General features: G+C 40.4%; 1 long non-coding RNA gene across 2 annotated transcripts in view; it reads right to left on the reverse strand.

Annotated features, from left to right (window-relative positions):
* Positions 1–14,611, reverse strand: part of LOC118152227 (uncharacterized) — an 87,513-nt gene that overhangs the window by 37,449 nt on the left and 35,453 nt on the right. For both annotated transcript variants that reach the window (XR_013532999.1, XR_013533000.1), the window contains exon 5: positions 6,796–14,118. This is a non-coding gene — a long non-coding RNA (uncharacterized LOC118152227). The remainder of the gene's footprint in view (positions 1–6,795; positions 14,119–14,611) is intronic.

Genomic DNA, 14,611 nt, shown 5'->3' on the forward strand with positions numbered 1-14,611 from the left:
AGTATCTATGAGGAACTTAAATAAATTTACAAGGGAAAAACAAACAACACCATTAAAAAGTGGTCAGAGGACATGAACAGACACTTTTCAAAAGAAGAGATACATGTGGCCAACAAGCATATGAAAAAAGCTCAATATTACTGATCATTAGAGAAATATAAATCAAAACTATGAGACAGCATCTCATACCAGTCAGAAAGGCTGCCATTAAAATGTTCAAAAAAATTGGCCAGGAGCAGTGGCTCAAGCCTATAATCCCAGCACTTTGAGAGGCTGAGGTGGGCAGATCACCTGAGGTCAGGATTTTGAGATCAGCCTGGCCAACATGGTGAAACCTATCTCTACTAAAAATCCAAGAATGAGCCAGGCCTGTAATCCCAGCACTTTGGGAGGCTGGGGTAGGCAGATCACCTGAGGTCACGAGTTTGAGCCTGGCCAACATAACAGAGGCTGACAAGGTTGTGGAGAAAGGGAACACTTATACACTGTTGGTGGGACTATCAATTATTTCAACCATGTGGAAAGCAGTATGGTGATTCCTCAAAGAGCTAAAAATAGAACTGTTATTCAACCCAGCAATCTCATTACTGGGTATATACCCAGAGGAATATAGAGCATTCTATCATAAAGACACATATACACAATTGTTCATTGCAATGCTGTTAATAATAGCAAAGTCCTGGAATCAATCTAAATGCTCATCAATAGGCTGGATAAAGAAAATATGGTACATGTACACCATGGAATACTATGCAGCCCCAAAAAGAACAAAATCATTTATTTTGCAGGAACATGGATAGAGCTGCAAACTAACACAAGAACTGAAAACCAAATACCACATGTTCTCACTTGTAAGTGGAAGCTAAATGATGAGAACTTATGAGCACAAAGAAGGAAACAACAGACTCCAGGGCCTACTTGAGGGTAAAGGGTGGGAGGAGGGAGAGAAGCAGAAAAGTAACGATTGGTGCTGAGCTAAATTCCTGGGTGATGAGATAATCTGTACAACAAATCCCCGTGACATAACTTTACCTATGTAACAATCCTTCACATGGACCCCCGAACCTAAAATAAAAGCTGAAAAAAGAAAAGAGGGCTAAAAAAATAATTTACCAAACTCAGACCACAGTACCAACCTGTATAATTCATTTAGATTTGTCTAGATCCTTACTTTTTTAACAAGTTTTTCCCCCAACCTGGAGTTAACTAGGTAAGTGCTTTTTGTTATCAACCTCTCTGCACTGTCAGTATGGATTATGTCTGTTGAACAAACTCAATTATTTAAAAACCATATTTTTCCAGCTACTTTATATTCTCTCCTGGTAACAAACAAAATGTTCTTGAGATAAAAACATCATGCTTGCTTCTACTTTGTCACCAAGTTCAGAATTCAGGAGCTGAGAACAGTTCCTACCTAACTAAAAAGTTCTCAGAACATCTTTCTCTCCATTCTAGCTAAGTCCGTGTGCTGAATCCTCCATCTGAAAGGCACGCTCTCTCTCTGCTCAGCAAGATCGTGTTTCAGTGCCCTCCTTAGCCTCCTTGATAAAAGTGATATGCATTAGTCAGGCTGGTACTCTGAAGCAGTATCACTACCACCACCACCACCATCCTCCTCTATCTGGGGCTTGCTGTGATGCCAGGCACTGTTTTATGTGTATTGATTCAAGTAATCTTTACCACAACCCTATTTGTTAAGTGCCATAATTATTCCCATTTTGTAGATATGGACACTGAGGCACGGAGATGTTAGTGCTGAAGGTCACTCAGCTGGTAAGTGGCAGAGCAGGCCAGCTCCAGGGAGCATGCACACAAGCACTCTACCATTGAACTACTTAGCTACCTACATAGTTGTCTCTCCACTGGACTACAGAGTCTCAGAGGGCAGGCCCATCTCTTATCTATTCTCACATCACCTAGAGTGCCTGCCATGGTAACTGGTAAGTCATTAACTGTTTATGGAATAAATAAATGGCTTTCCTGGCATTTCCAGTGTGAACTGAAAGATATTGTCACAGAAAGACGGCCTGTGATGGCATCAGAGAAAGAGTGCACCAACCTGGTGGCCCTGGAGTATACATGGCTTGAAGCTAAGATCTGTCCATGCTGGGCTATACAAGGTGACCAACGCAGCTGATCTTTTCAGTCAGATAAACACTGATCAAGTTTCATTTCCTTCAGAAAGTGATAATAAGGGCCAGGCAACGCGGCTCACACCTGTAATCCCGGCACTTTGGGAGGCCAAGGCAGGTGGATCACGAGGTCAGGAGTTTGAGACCAGCCTGGACAACATAGTGAAACCCCATCTCTACTAAAAATACAAAAATTAGCCTGGTGTGGTGGCATGCGCCTGAAGTCCCAGCTGCTCAGGAGGCTGAGGTGGGAAAATCGCTTGAACACGGGAGGCAGAGGTTGCAGTCTGGCAACCGAGACCATGCCAAGGCACTCCAGCCTGGGTGACAGAGTGAGACTCTGTCTCAAAACAAAGAAAGAAAGAAAAAGAAAGTGACATTAAGTAAAGAACCACAGATGATGCCTGACATAACATATTTCAGTGATTGAGGTTGGTATGAGTTAGCAGGGCTCATGTTGCGTTGTGGTAAAGTTATGAAGGTTGGAATTAGCATATTTTTCTAATTATTCTAGTGCTCCACTAGCAAAATGGTTGAACCTTATTCAATTATTTATACATACTCTGTCTTTTCCCAAAAACTATATGTGTATATGTATGTACATATATGTATATATATTTATAAATCTGCTGAATATAAACATATATATATTCAGCAGATTTATATACTGGAAGGGGGAAAGAAACAAGAAAACAAAAATAGAGACAAAAATGGAGCTCAGAATGAAACATACAGAAAATATGTACATAATAGAATCATTACATATTTGTTATGGCTGGGGCAAAAGATTGAAATATATATAGTATTTTATCACATATTAATAAAGGTTCTTCTTACATCTTCAAAGTGGCCATTTCCTACAGCTAATGTCATTAGGTCCAGGTTGCAGGTGAGGAGCTTGAGGCTCAAAGAGATCCAGAAACTTGGTTGAGTTCACCACCAATAAGTGTGACTGGAACCAAGGCTGTACTCTCCAGAGGTAAGGAACTAATTGTAAAGCCTGCTGCCTGAGAGGCCTCACAACTCAGCCACGCCTAACCCATCTTTTCCAAATGGAAGAAAACAATCAAACATAATTTCGGTAAAATATTTATTTGTTCCTCGAACCTACAATTATTGCCGTATAATAATAAGCACTGCAGCTGTATGAAATCTAAGTTTGATTCCAAAACTAGTGTTTTGTGGAGTCTAATGGTGCATCTTCCTGCATTCCTGCTGACTTAAGTCACATTCTCTATCTCCCTCCTCTTTGCTTAGGCATAGACACTTGTCTTCAACCAGCTTTCTGGGTTAAGAGCAGAAACTTAAGATCTGGGTTAAGATCAAAACCTCCACATCCTTTACTGTACGTCCCTTGGGGCTTCCTGAGCCCTCCTGGGGAGGGCTGCTGCAGAGGGGCATGGTCCTGGGAAGACTGCTGTTCACTCTGCACCTGACACAAGGAAACTCGGACCAGCAGCCAGACATCCAGAACCCTGATGCTGCCTCCCTGCTTCTAGTTAGTTAGGTTGGAATCAAAATACGAACCAGAAGGAATGCAGACATAGATGCCTGAAAAATTGTAAAAAGCCAGCAAAAGAAAATTTTGATGATGAAAAAAGATTACTCACAGTAATTTAGGGGACAGGTAATTTATGGCACAGTTGCTTCCTAAGAATGGCCTGTATCTCACTGGCCTCAGTGAACCCAGAGTCTTCTCCCTCCCTTTCTGTCCCCTCCATCCTCAGCACTCTCTCCCATCCCCCTCACTGCCACCATCTGCCTAAGGACAGTTCCTCGGTTCCTTGGCTGAGTGGTCTTAAGAAAGGTGAGGCAGACACTGTCTCCTCAGAATGTGTCTGCACCTCTGCTGCTGCTGTCAACATCTACGGAAGGCCCCACTGCGGGGCGTTCCAGTCAACACAGTGAACACATAATACTATCCACTTAGACATGAGATTAGTGCTAGCCAGACACACAAAGGAATAAAAATTCCTTAGCCACCTGCTGACTTATTGTGTGAAGGAGAGGCCCAGCTGATGCGCTAGCAATCTTCCCTGAACAATAAAATCATATAGTGCTTTCTATTTAGAGACAGAATTACCTCTAATGGGATTCTGCCAATGACACAAACACCTTTACTGCCCCATCTTTCCTGATTTTCCTAACGTGGCCTGTTTCTGACTGTGATAATGACCAACGTGCACAACATAGCTACTTCTCTTCAGAAAATTAACCGCAATTCTGGGGGAGAAAACTCCAATATCATTTTGAGACTATCTGGAGTCCAGTTACTTTATCCATAAAACAGTCCGTAATCCACAGACTGGGTTTGTTCTTTAAATGCTTGTGGAGGTACATGAAATAAATACCAAAGATACTTCAAAAGAAGAAAATAAATTTTAGAAAATAGTTTAACCATCTTAGTAAAATACTTTGACAAACTACCACAAAATAGCATACAATGCATTTACTGGAACAAGCTTTGGAGAAAATGTCCTAATTTTCATTTTACGAATAAAGAGACTGAGGCACAAAGAAGTTAAATGAATGTCCTAAGGTCATAGTACAAGTTAGTGTAAGGACAAGAAACTACGTGAGCAATGCAAACAGGAGAAGAAAAATAGTCAAAGAAAACAGCTTTGAGGATCCAAGACTGCTGAGATTAGGCAAATCAGAGACACATAGACCCTGTGGTCACCACTGACCCCGTATGATTCCTTTGAGTCCCACTCCAATGTCCACTGCTCACACCCCTGCTAACCATCCTGGAGTAGATGCCATTTCACAGCAAGGAACACCGATGTCACAGATGATAAGAAACAGTGGAGGACAGAAGTCATTTGAGCCTGTGCCTATTCTTATTGCTCGCCTTGCACCTGCAGCAGTAGTTTATCTGTATTTATATATGCACCTCTTCCCACCAAAAAAAAAACTTGTTGCAAAAATAGGTAAGACACTTATTTTTTAAGGCTTAAGCAGAAGAAGTATGTGACCTTCAATGTTTAACAAAAAATGCAGCTATGAAAAATGAGTTCAGAACATCTTCATCTTCTCACAAATGGTTAGCTAAAATACCCTCTTCAAGTTGCTTACAAAAATAAACTAAAGGGGAATTGGAGAGAAGACTGCAGTCAATGTTACTGAGTTTCAGGTTCTTTAAACAAATCAATGTTATCACTTATGAACAAGCTTCCTTTTATCTACCACGTGGTACTTGTAGATTGAAGCAACAGTTCATCCTTGGTGACAGTGGTCAATAATGAAAACACATCGCCCTCTAAGGATTCTCATGGAGGCTGAAGACCAAGATGGGAGGCCTTAATGGAGACCCAAAGACTGTCTGGATCCAAATTTATTTACTGTTGACTCATTTACAGACTCTTTTATTTTCTCAACTCCTTTGTGATGTTTAATAATACACGAAGGTAAGTTGTACCATATAAATTAAACTAATCACCACTGCCAATTGCATCAAAGATAACTGTTAAACTGCGAATCTTGGCAAAGATAGAGAGTGTTCAGAGCCTGGATGTGCAAACCAGCATCTGATACTGCATGTTATGAGTAACTGAACACATCTGGGACAAGAAACCCGCTGCAGCTTAAAATACCTACTCTATTCTCCAGCACATCCCTGGTGCAATTAAAGAACCTAGTGCACCATTAAAATTCAGGTCAGCACACAGCAACAATGGGGCTCTTTGATGTGAGGTCAGCTTTGGTCATTCTCATATACTCATTAAACAGGTTAATCAACTTAGTGAAGAATATAGGATAGGAGTAACCAAACATCTATTTAATTACCATTACCCTGAGAGTTTTGGCAGAAAGAATCTGTTTTATGTGTTTGACATGGCAAGTGCAGTTGACTTGTCAGTGCATGCTGGGGCTAAAGGTGCTATTTCTGGAATTATGTGATTTTTTTTTCAGGTTATGAAATGGAGATATTAGACAAATATTTGTGTATTATACTTCTATCCATCTATTTTTCTATTTAATTATTAATTAAATATTCAATTAATTATTTAATTATTAATTAAAATAGAAAAATAGATGGTTTGGTAGGTGTATTTCTCTTTCTCTCCTGTACAGTTCTCTTTCTTGGGTAAAGTAACAAACCATGAGTCAAATTTGTAGATTCTGTCTCATGCTTATTACATTGTTGACCATCCCTTGAGTCAAGATGGCGCTGATGTGACACATTCAATTCAGATGAGTAAACTTGATTCATGTTCTCCTAATGTGCTTTGTGCAGTATACAAAAGGAAGAACAATCAACATGAACTTTTAGTGCCTATTGCAAATGCTTTAGTAGAAAGACCTGGACTTTAAGGTCTAACAGATGTGGATTTAAATCCAGCTCCCTGATCTGCAGATGCTCATTTGTGAAATTAATGTAAGTACTATTTTGCAGGGTTGTTGTGAAGATACAATAAAATAATGTATCTAAAGTGTGTAGTACAGTGCTTGGAACATGGTAGAACTTAATGGCAACTACTTTCATCATTAGGAAAATGCTTTCCTAACCAAGTGCAGTGGCTTATGCTTGTAATCCAAGCGCTTTGGGAGACCAACACGGACAAATCACTTGAGATTGGTAGTTCAAGACCAGCCTGGCCAACATAGTGAAATCCCGTCTCTACTAAAAATATAAAAATTTGCTGGGCATGGTGGCACACACCTGTAATCCCAGCTATTCGAGAGGCTGACACAGAAGAATCGCTGGAACCCGAGAGGCCAAGGTTGCAGTGAGCCAAGATCATGCCATTGTACTCCAGCCTGGGTGACAGAATGAGAGACTCCATCTCAAAAAAAAGAAGTCACTGAGAAATCCATAACATCATTAATCAGAGTGCAATTGCACTTTCCCCCCTAAAAACTATATTCAGTACTCCTTAATAAAAAGCATTGTTTTTTAATGAAGAAACTGAATATACAATCTAAAATGTGAAATTAAACAATGAACCCCCCTCACTAGACATTTAAATAACAAGGTCTAAATGACCTCAAGAGGAAGGCATAGTAAATGCTTCTTGTTTCATGCTCAAGTAAGATACAGAGGACTCCCATCTTTGGGGAGTGAGGAGTATCATGAATACACTCAAGGTTGAAATTCACAAATAGCCCAAATAATCCTGGAATATTCTTTAGAAAAGGGCACTTGATTCTCATTATTTGTGGTAGGTATGTTCTATAAAGTTATTGCAAACACTAAATTAGGAGAACCTGAGCTGTTTTCCTAATTTATTCCTTGCTCCTAAAGAATATACCAAGTTAGGGTCCTTCAAGCCTCTAGTCAAAACTTTCATATTCAGGATGTAACCTTGTTTTATATGTGTTTCTATTTAAAGAAATATTCCTTAATATATATTGTTGATTCATTAACATTGAACTTATAGCCAACAGCACTATAACTCATGCCTGAACAAAGCTTATCAAACACACATTTTTTTTCTCTGTAAGGCACATCAAAGACTTTTTGAGCTTAGGAACACTAAGCAGCACTTCAGCACTGTGCTTGGAGGGCATCTTAAACAGCAAAACCATCAACAAGAGCACAAAAATGCAAAAAAATGGCATTAAATTGATCTCAGAAAGGACAGTTGGCAATATGAGAAATGAAACAGGACAGCAAAGCCTGGTTCAGCCTCAGCTGGGAAACTTATGCACTGCACAAATCAAAGTTTTTCACTATTTGTTGCAGGTCTGTAAATGAGTGTGAAAGTCCAGCAAATATTGATTTGGGTGTTACAAATGAATCTGAGCAGGTAGGTGGGTTCACAGAGGTACAATCTGCAAATAATGAGGATCTACTGAAAACTGACATACCACCTTTCACTAGGTCCAACATAGCAAGTCTTTTCTTTAGCATTTGAAGGAAAGCTATTTCTTCAGATAAGCACCAGATGAAGTAATTGACTTGCATTTAGGGGCCACATTGTGCAAAAAACATGAGAACAAAACTAACACTAGAACAAAATTTGAAGAGTCTTAGAATGAGAAGATTTTAACTCTATAAGAAGGAAGAGTGAACTGAGACCAGCTAAAGAATGAATAGATTCAGATCTCCCATCTCAACATTTATTATGAAATAGTCAATTTAAAAATAACAACAAGATATGACAGCTAGTAATTATGTAATGTTTATATGTACCAGGTACAGTTCTTAGTTTAACTTATTGATTAAATATAGATCAACAACATAGTAATTTATTATTTTTGCTATTATTATTTAATGGTCTGAGTTGTTGTTTCCCTCTATTTTTTCTTTAGAAATGACAGCTTTGGAGCCTGAGGAATGAAGCTATTGGGCTTGTCAGGAAAAGTGAAGTGTACTGGCAGGAAGACTAGAGGCTACTGAGTTTCCAGAAGGGCTGTCACCTCACACCTTACTTACAGGCACGTATTGGTTCATGCGGAAAGCAACCATTACTGAGTTCAGTATGGTCAATATGTGGAATCTTCTTCAGAGACAGACAATTCTTAGGATAATAAAATGTTAGATATGGACGGGAGCCTGACAGTCACCTAATCAAACACCTTCTTTGGGGGGAAGAAAATTGAAGCTCAATGTTATATAATACAGAGCTAAGTAATAATATGCATATAAATTGATCAGTTAGAAAAATTATATGATCAGATCAATAAATGTTGAAAGCCATTTGATGAAATCCATACTAATTTGAAAGAAAAAAGTCCAGGCACTGTGGCTTACTCATATAATCCTACCAATCTGGGAGACCAAGGCAGGTGGATCACCTGAGGTCAGGGATTCAAGACCAGCCTGACCAACATGGTGAAATCCTGTCTCTACCAAAAATACAAAATTAGCCGGGCATGGTGGTGGGCACCTGTAATCCCAGCTACTCAGGAGGCTGAGGCTGGAGAATTGCTTGAACCCATGAGGCAGAGGTTGCAGTGAGCAGAGATGGTGTCACTGCACTCCTGCCTGGGTAACAGAACGAGACTCCGTCTCAAAAAATACAAAAAGGTAAAATAAAATAAATGAGGATGGGTGCTTCCCCTATCACAATAAAAATATGTTGTAAAACCATTACTTTTTAAAACATGACAAAAGGATCAGCAGACCACTGGAGTGGCACATATAGTCCGCAAATAGAATACAGTGTTTGCATGTATGTTTGGGTATATATATATACATATGCACATAATATTGGGAAAATGGGTTAGGAATTAGTGAAAAAAAATCACTGGTAGCATCACTTGACATTATTCACCAAAATAAGTTATAGATAGAATAGAGTTGAGTATTTTTATGAACTAGAAAATACAGAGAAAATATAGATTGGCATTTATTAGATCTCTGTTTAAGAACGGCATTGTAACTTTGTAATATTAGAAGGAATTACAAAATAAAATATCTACTATGTAAAAGTTTTAATTGTTTTTAAAATGACCAAAAGTTAAAACTAAATGAAAAATAATTTTCACAGAGTCTGATGGTTGCCTACCTAGATTCGTTCTCTCCTTTTTACTTTACTAACAGACCCCCAATTTTTTTTTTTTTTTTTTTGAGACAGATTCTCACTCTATCATCCAGGCTGGAGCGCAGTAACACTATCTGGGCTCACTTCAACCTCTGCCTCCCAGATTTAAGTGAGTCTCCTGTCTCAGCCTCCCAAGTAGCTAAGATTACAAGTACACACCAGCACACCCAGCTGATTTTTACATTTTTAGTAGGGACAGGGTTTTGCCATGTTGGCCAGACTGGTCGTGAACTCATGACCTCAAGTGGTCCACCTGCCTTAGTCTCCCAAAGTGCTGGAATTACAGGCATAAACCACAGCACCCAGCCAGCCCCCCAGTTTTGTAAAAGCGGCAATGTATCCTGGTAGAAATCTCGTTTTAGACACCTTTGCAGCTAGAGGTGGCTATATGGTAAGTCTAGATGGAAGGACTGTATTGGAGCTTGCTAAATAGGGCATTTAGAGAAGCTTTATATAATAAAAGACACAAACTGCAGCAAAGGCATGGTGCTCCACCCAGATTACCTCCAACTCTCTGCCTGCCCATGAGCTCACTCCCTTATTTCTCTGAGTTATCCCTAACAACAGGCACCTGTTACTATCTTCAGAGCACTACTTTGGGCTGGTACAGCCTCTTTGCCCGGATGTCTGAAGGGCCTGGGCGGTCAATCTCTACCACCGCCACCATCACTACTCCTCATGCATCAGCTGGAGGAGAAGTCTGTACAGTCAGCTACTTTGCTTCAAGCTGACACAAACTCTAGTGTAATTTATGCTCAAGGTTCCTCCTGAAACCAGGCTGAAGCTGGTTCTTGACCCAAAATCACACTTTCTCCGCTTTCTCTTCTCTATGCTATCTTCTTTATTCCATTTACAGATTTCTCCTGGAAACACTTCCTTAGTAAATCACTAACACATGAATGGGTGAGGGGCTGCTTCCAGAGAATCTGACCTAGGACATATACTCAGCTGGCATGGCCTTCCATCTTTCACCCCTTTGCCTTCACACGGCCACTTTTCTTCTTTCCTGGAGCATGGATGAAATGCCTGGATACCCAACAACCATCTGGCAACCATGAGGCAACAAGCACAGAGTCAAGGGTTCATCAGCTAAGGATGGCATAGCAGAAAGATGGAAAGAGACTGGATACTTGACGGCATCATTAAATTGTTACACTAGCCCTAGCCTTCTTTTTTGTTTATCTTTCTCTTTGTGATCCTCTCCACCACTCCCCCTAAACTTCTTTTTATATAAGGCCAATAACACTTCCACTTGTTTATATGCCTGGTATGGAAGGTAGACTAATGTCCCCACCCCTTCCCCACCCAAGGATATCTACATTCTAATCCCTTGAACTTGTGGCTATGTTATGTTACATGGCAAAGAGGAATTAAGGTTGCAGATGGAATCAGGGTTGCTACTCATCTAACTTTAAACTAGGAAGATTATTCTGGATTATCCAGATAAGCTCAATGTCATTTTTAAAATGTCTATGAAAGTGGACCAGGTTCAGAGGCTTATTCCCGTAATCACAGTGCTTTGGGAGGCAGAGATGGGAGGATCACTTGAGGCCAGTAGTTCTAGACTAGCCTGCGCAGCATGGTGAGACCCCATCTCTACAAAAAAAATTAAAACAATTAGCCAAGTGTGGTGACATGCACCTGTTTTAGCTGCTTGAAAGCTGAGGCAGAAGGACTGCTTGAGCCTAGAAGGCTGAGGCTGCAATGAGCTGTGATTGTGCCACTGCACTCCTGCCGGGGTGATAAAGCGAGACACTGGCTTAAAAAAAAAATAAGTGGAAGAGGGAGGCAGGAGAGAGATCAGAGTTAGAGAAGGAGGTGTGAACAAAAGTATAGGTGGGAATGATTATACGTGCAAACGACTCAGCTTGCCATTGCTGGCTTTGAAGACAGAGGCAGGGATCATGAGTCAGGGAATACAGGCAGCCTCCAGAGACTAGACAAGGCAGGGAAACACATGCTCCTTTGGAGCCCCCAGAAGGAAGCACAGCCTTGACGACACTTCCATTTTGGCCCCCTGACCTCCAGAACCGTAAGATGATATATTTGTTTGGTTTAAGCCATCAAATGTGTGATCATTTATTATACAGCAATGGAAAAAATAATGACCTAGTTTTCTGCTTTTTGCAGCCTAGAACAGCTCTAAATGACATTTTTTAAACTGAAAATTGATTATTTTTATATATAAAAAGCTTACACAAATCAATAAAAGCACTACATCCAATAAATTGATGGTCAAATACCACATGTAAAACAAAACAAATAACGTAGGTGCTGAGAAGCAACATGGAAATAGGTTTTTCACAAAAATACGTAAAGCATTTTTAAATATCTAGAGAAAAATAATTGTTATTACATGAAAAAGTAAGAATTTATATTGTATGTTTTAAACTATGTTAGAAGAAAATGGCATTTAAAAAAGACTGAAAGGAGAGATTTTTATATGGTGAGATTTGGGGTGCTTTTTCCTTCTATTACTTTTTTGTATAGGTCATATCTAATGGCTAATTCCCTCACTTTATTCAGGTTTCTTTAATAGAAATAGAAAATAAACTTGGCCTTAAAAAATAATTACAGACTGGGCGTGGTGGCTCCTGCCTGTAATCCCAACAATTTGGGAGGCCAAGGCGGTGGATCACAAGGACAGGAGTTCGAGATCAGCCTGGTCAACATAGTGAAACCCCATCTCTACTAAAAATACAAAACAATTAGCCAGGCATGGTGGTGGGCGTCTGTAATCTCAGCTACTTGGGAGGCTGAGGCAGGAGAATCACTTGAACTTGTGAGGCAAAGGTTGCAGTGAACTGAGATGGCGCCACTGCACTCCAGCCCGAGTGACAGTGCGAGATTCTGTCTCAAAAAAAAAAAAAAGAAGTAACTTTTGTCAGGAAAGAGCCGTGATCAGATTTGTATTTTATAGAGATGTTCCTGCCATAGTGTAAGGATAGACAGGGGACCAGAGTCAATGAGACAAATTAGTTGTGCTGCAATTGTCCAGGCAAGAGGTCTGAACTGAAACATGAACAGAGGAGATGGAAAGAAAGAGTAAATTCAACAGACAGTTGAAAAGAAGAGTCTATGAGTCAAGGGGATGAGTTAAAGGAAGTGGTGAGCCTGACTCTCAGTATTTATTAAACATCTTTCTACCAAATTTTTCTTAGGTTTTTCAGTGAGAGCCAATATATATAATATTGCGGAAAGCCATGCAAATAATGCACAGTATTTACAGCTCCATGATTTATCAAAAGTGAACACATTCATGTATTCCCCATGCATCCAGTCACTTATTGGTCTACTGGAGCCTCAGAAGAAGTGACAACCACTTGCTAAGGCCAAAAACCATGTTACATTTCATTTCTTGCCACCTCTCATACCACAGATCTCAGCCATCCGCAAGTGCTGTAAGCTCTATCTTCAAAATACGTCCAGAATTCGACCTGTTCTCACCATCTTCACTGCTACTATGCTACTCCAAACTCATTTCTAACTTGGACTCTTGCCATAACCTCCTGTGTGTTCTCCCACTCTTTCTAACCTTGCTTCCCTGCAATTTGCTGTCATCACAGCTGCTGGAGTGGTCCTTGTAACATAGAAATGGTATCATGCTACTCCCTATAGTGGATTGCCTTAATGGCCCTAGTTCTTCACCTCTCCGTGTATCAGTGCCCTTTGCCATGTAACTTTGCAGTAATCTGCCCTGCCTCTTTGACTCTAGGTTGAGTTATGAGATGGTTTAGTAGTGGATACAATGCAAGCCAAAGTTTGAACTGGATTCAGGCAGTATGACTTTATCTTCAGCAAAATTGTGTTGTACGCTATGTTTCTCCCGCCTTAGGTCTGGATTCACATCTCACAAGATGTAGCTGATTGGTTCAACCTAATTCACCTCCAAAACTCTAGCTGTAAGGGTTATCTATGAACCATAGGCTCTGCAACACAAGAAGGAGCACTAGAATTAAGTTGCCATGAATGGGGAATGATCCAAGTCATAGTACCCACCACCTCTCTCCTGCTTCAATGTGCCTTTCTGGATTGCCTTGCGTAGTCTTGCCCCTGTCCCTGCCATTACCCCAAAGATCCCCTATTCTACTCTCTGGATCTCAGAGTCCTGGCCAGGGTCTCAGGACCCATGGAAGATCACATCTTTCTCAGGGGCCCTTCCCTACCCACAATGTCCCATGTTGGTCTCTGCCCCACCCTGCACAGTGTCTTTTAGAAATCTCCTCCCACACTACACAACTGGCATCAGATAAAAAGGGATCTCCAGCCTCTCTCACTATGCACCTGTCCCCACTTCCTTCTCACTGCACTCGAGACTCGACCCAGCTGCCCATTCTTTCTCCACTTCGCCCTGGACACTAACCACTTAGCATCATCTTTTTGGCTAAATTTGAATCCCACAGAGCCAGAGTTCACATCAAATCTCCTCTTCGGACTTTTTTCTCACTGTGTCTTTTATTTGAAATCAGGACCATTCTTCTCCATCAGCATAGTGCCTAGAGGTTCACAAAAATGCTTAATTTCTTTTAAAATGAAAATTAAAAAAACAAAATAAGAATAACAAATACAGCCTGGATTATATTCTTTATCGAACACATTTATAGGACATATTTTTACATTTTTCTTTGATGAAGAAAGAGGCCCACAAAGGCAAAAGTGCTTAAGGCAAACAGAAATCATAATATAATCATGGTTGCTTCTTAATACACTGTCACCTTTTGTAGGTATATATATGCTTCAACTTCATACTATAAACATTGCCCAGGCTGGGGTACAGTTGTGCAATCATGGCTCACTGCAGCCTTGACCTCCCAGGCTCAAGCGATCTACCCACCTCAGCCTCCCAAGTAACTGGGACTGCAGGTGTGAGCCACCACGTTCCACTAAATTTTTTTATTTTTTGTAGAGGCAGGGTCTCCCAATGTTGCCCAGGCTGGTCTCAAACTCCTAGACTCAAACAATCTTCCTGCCTCCGTCTCCCAACGTGCT

The sequence above is a fragment of the Callithrix jacchus genome, chromosome 3, assembly GCF_049354715.1.
Source record: "Callithrix jacchus isolate 240 chromosome 3, calJac240_pri, whole genome shotgun sequence".
NCBI lineage: Eukaryota > Metazoa > Chordata > Mammalia > Primates > Cebidae > Callithrix > Callithrix jacchus.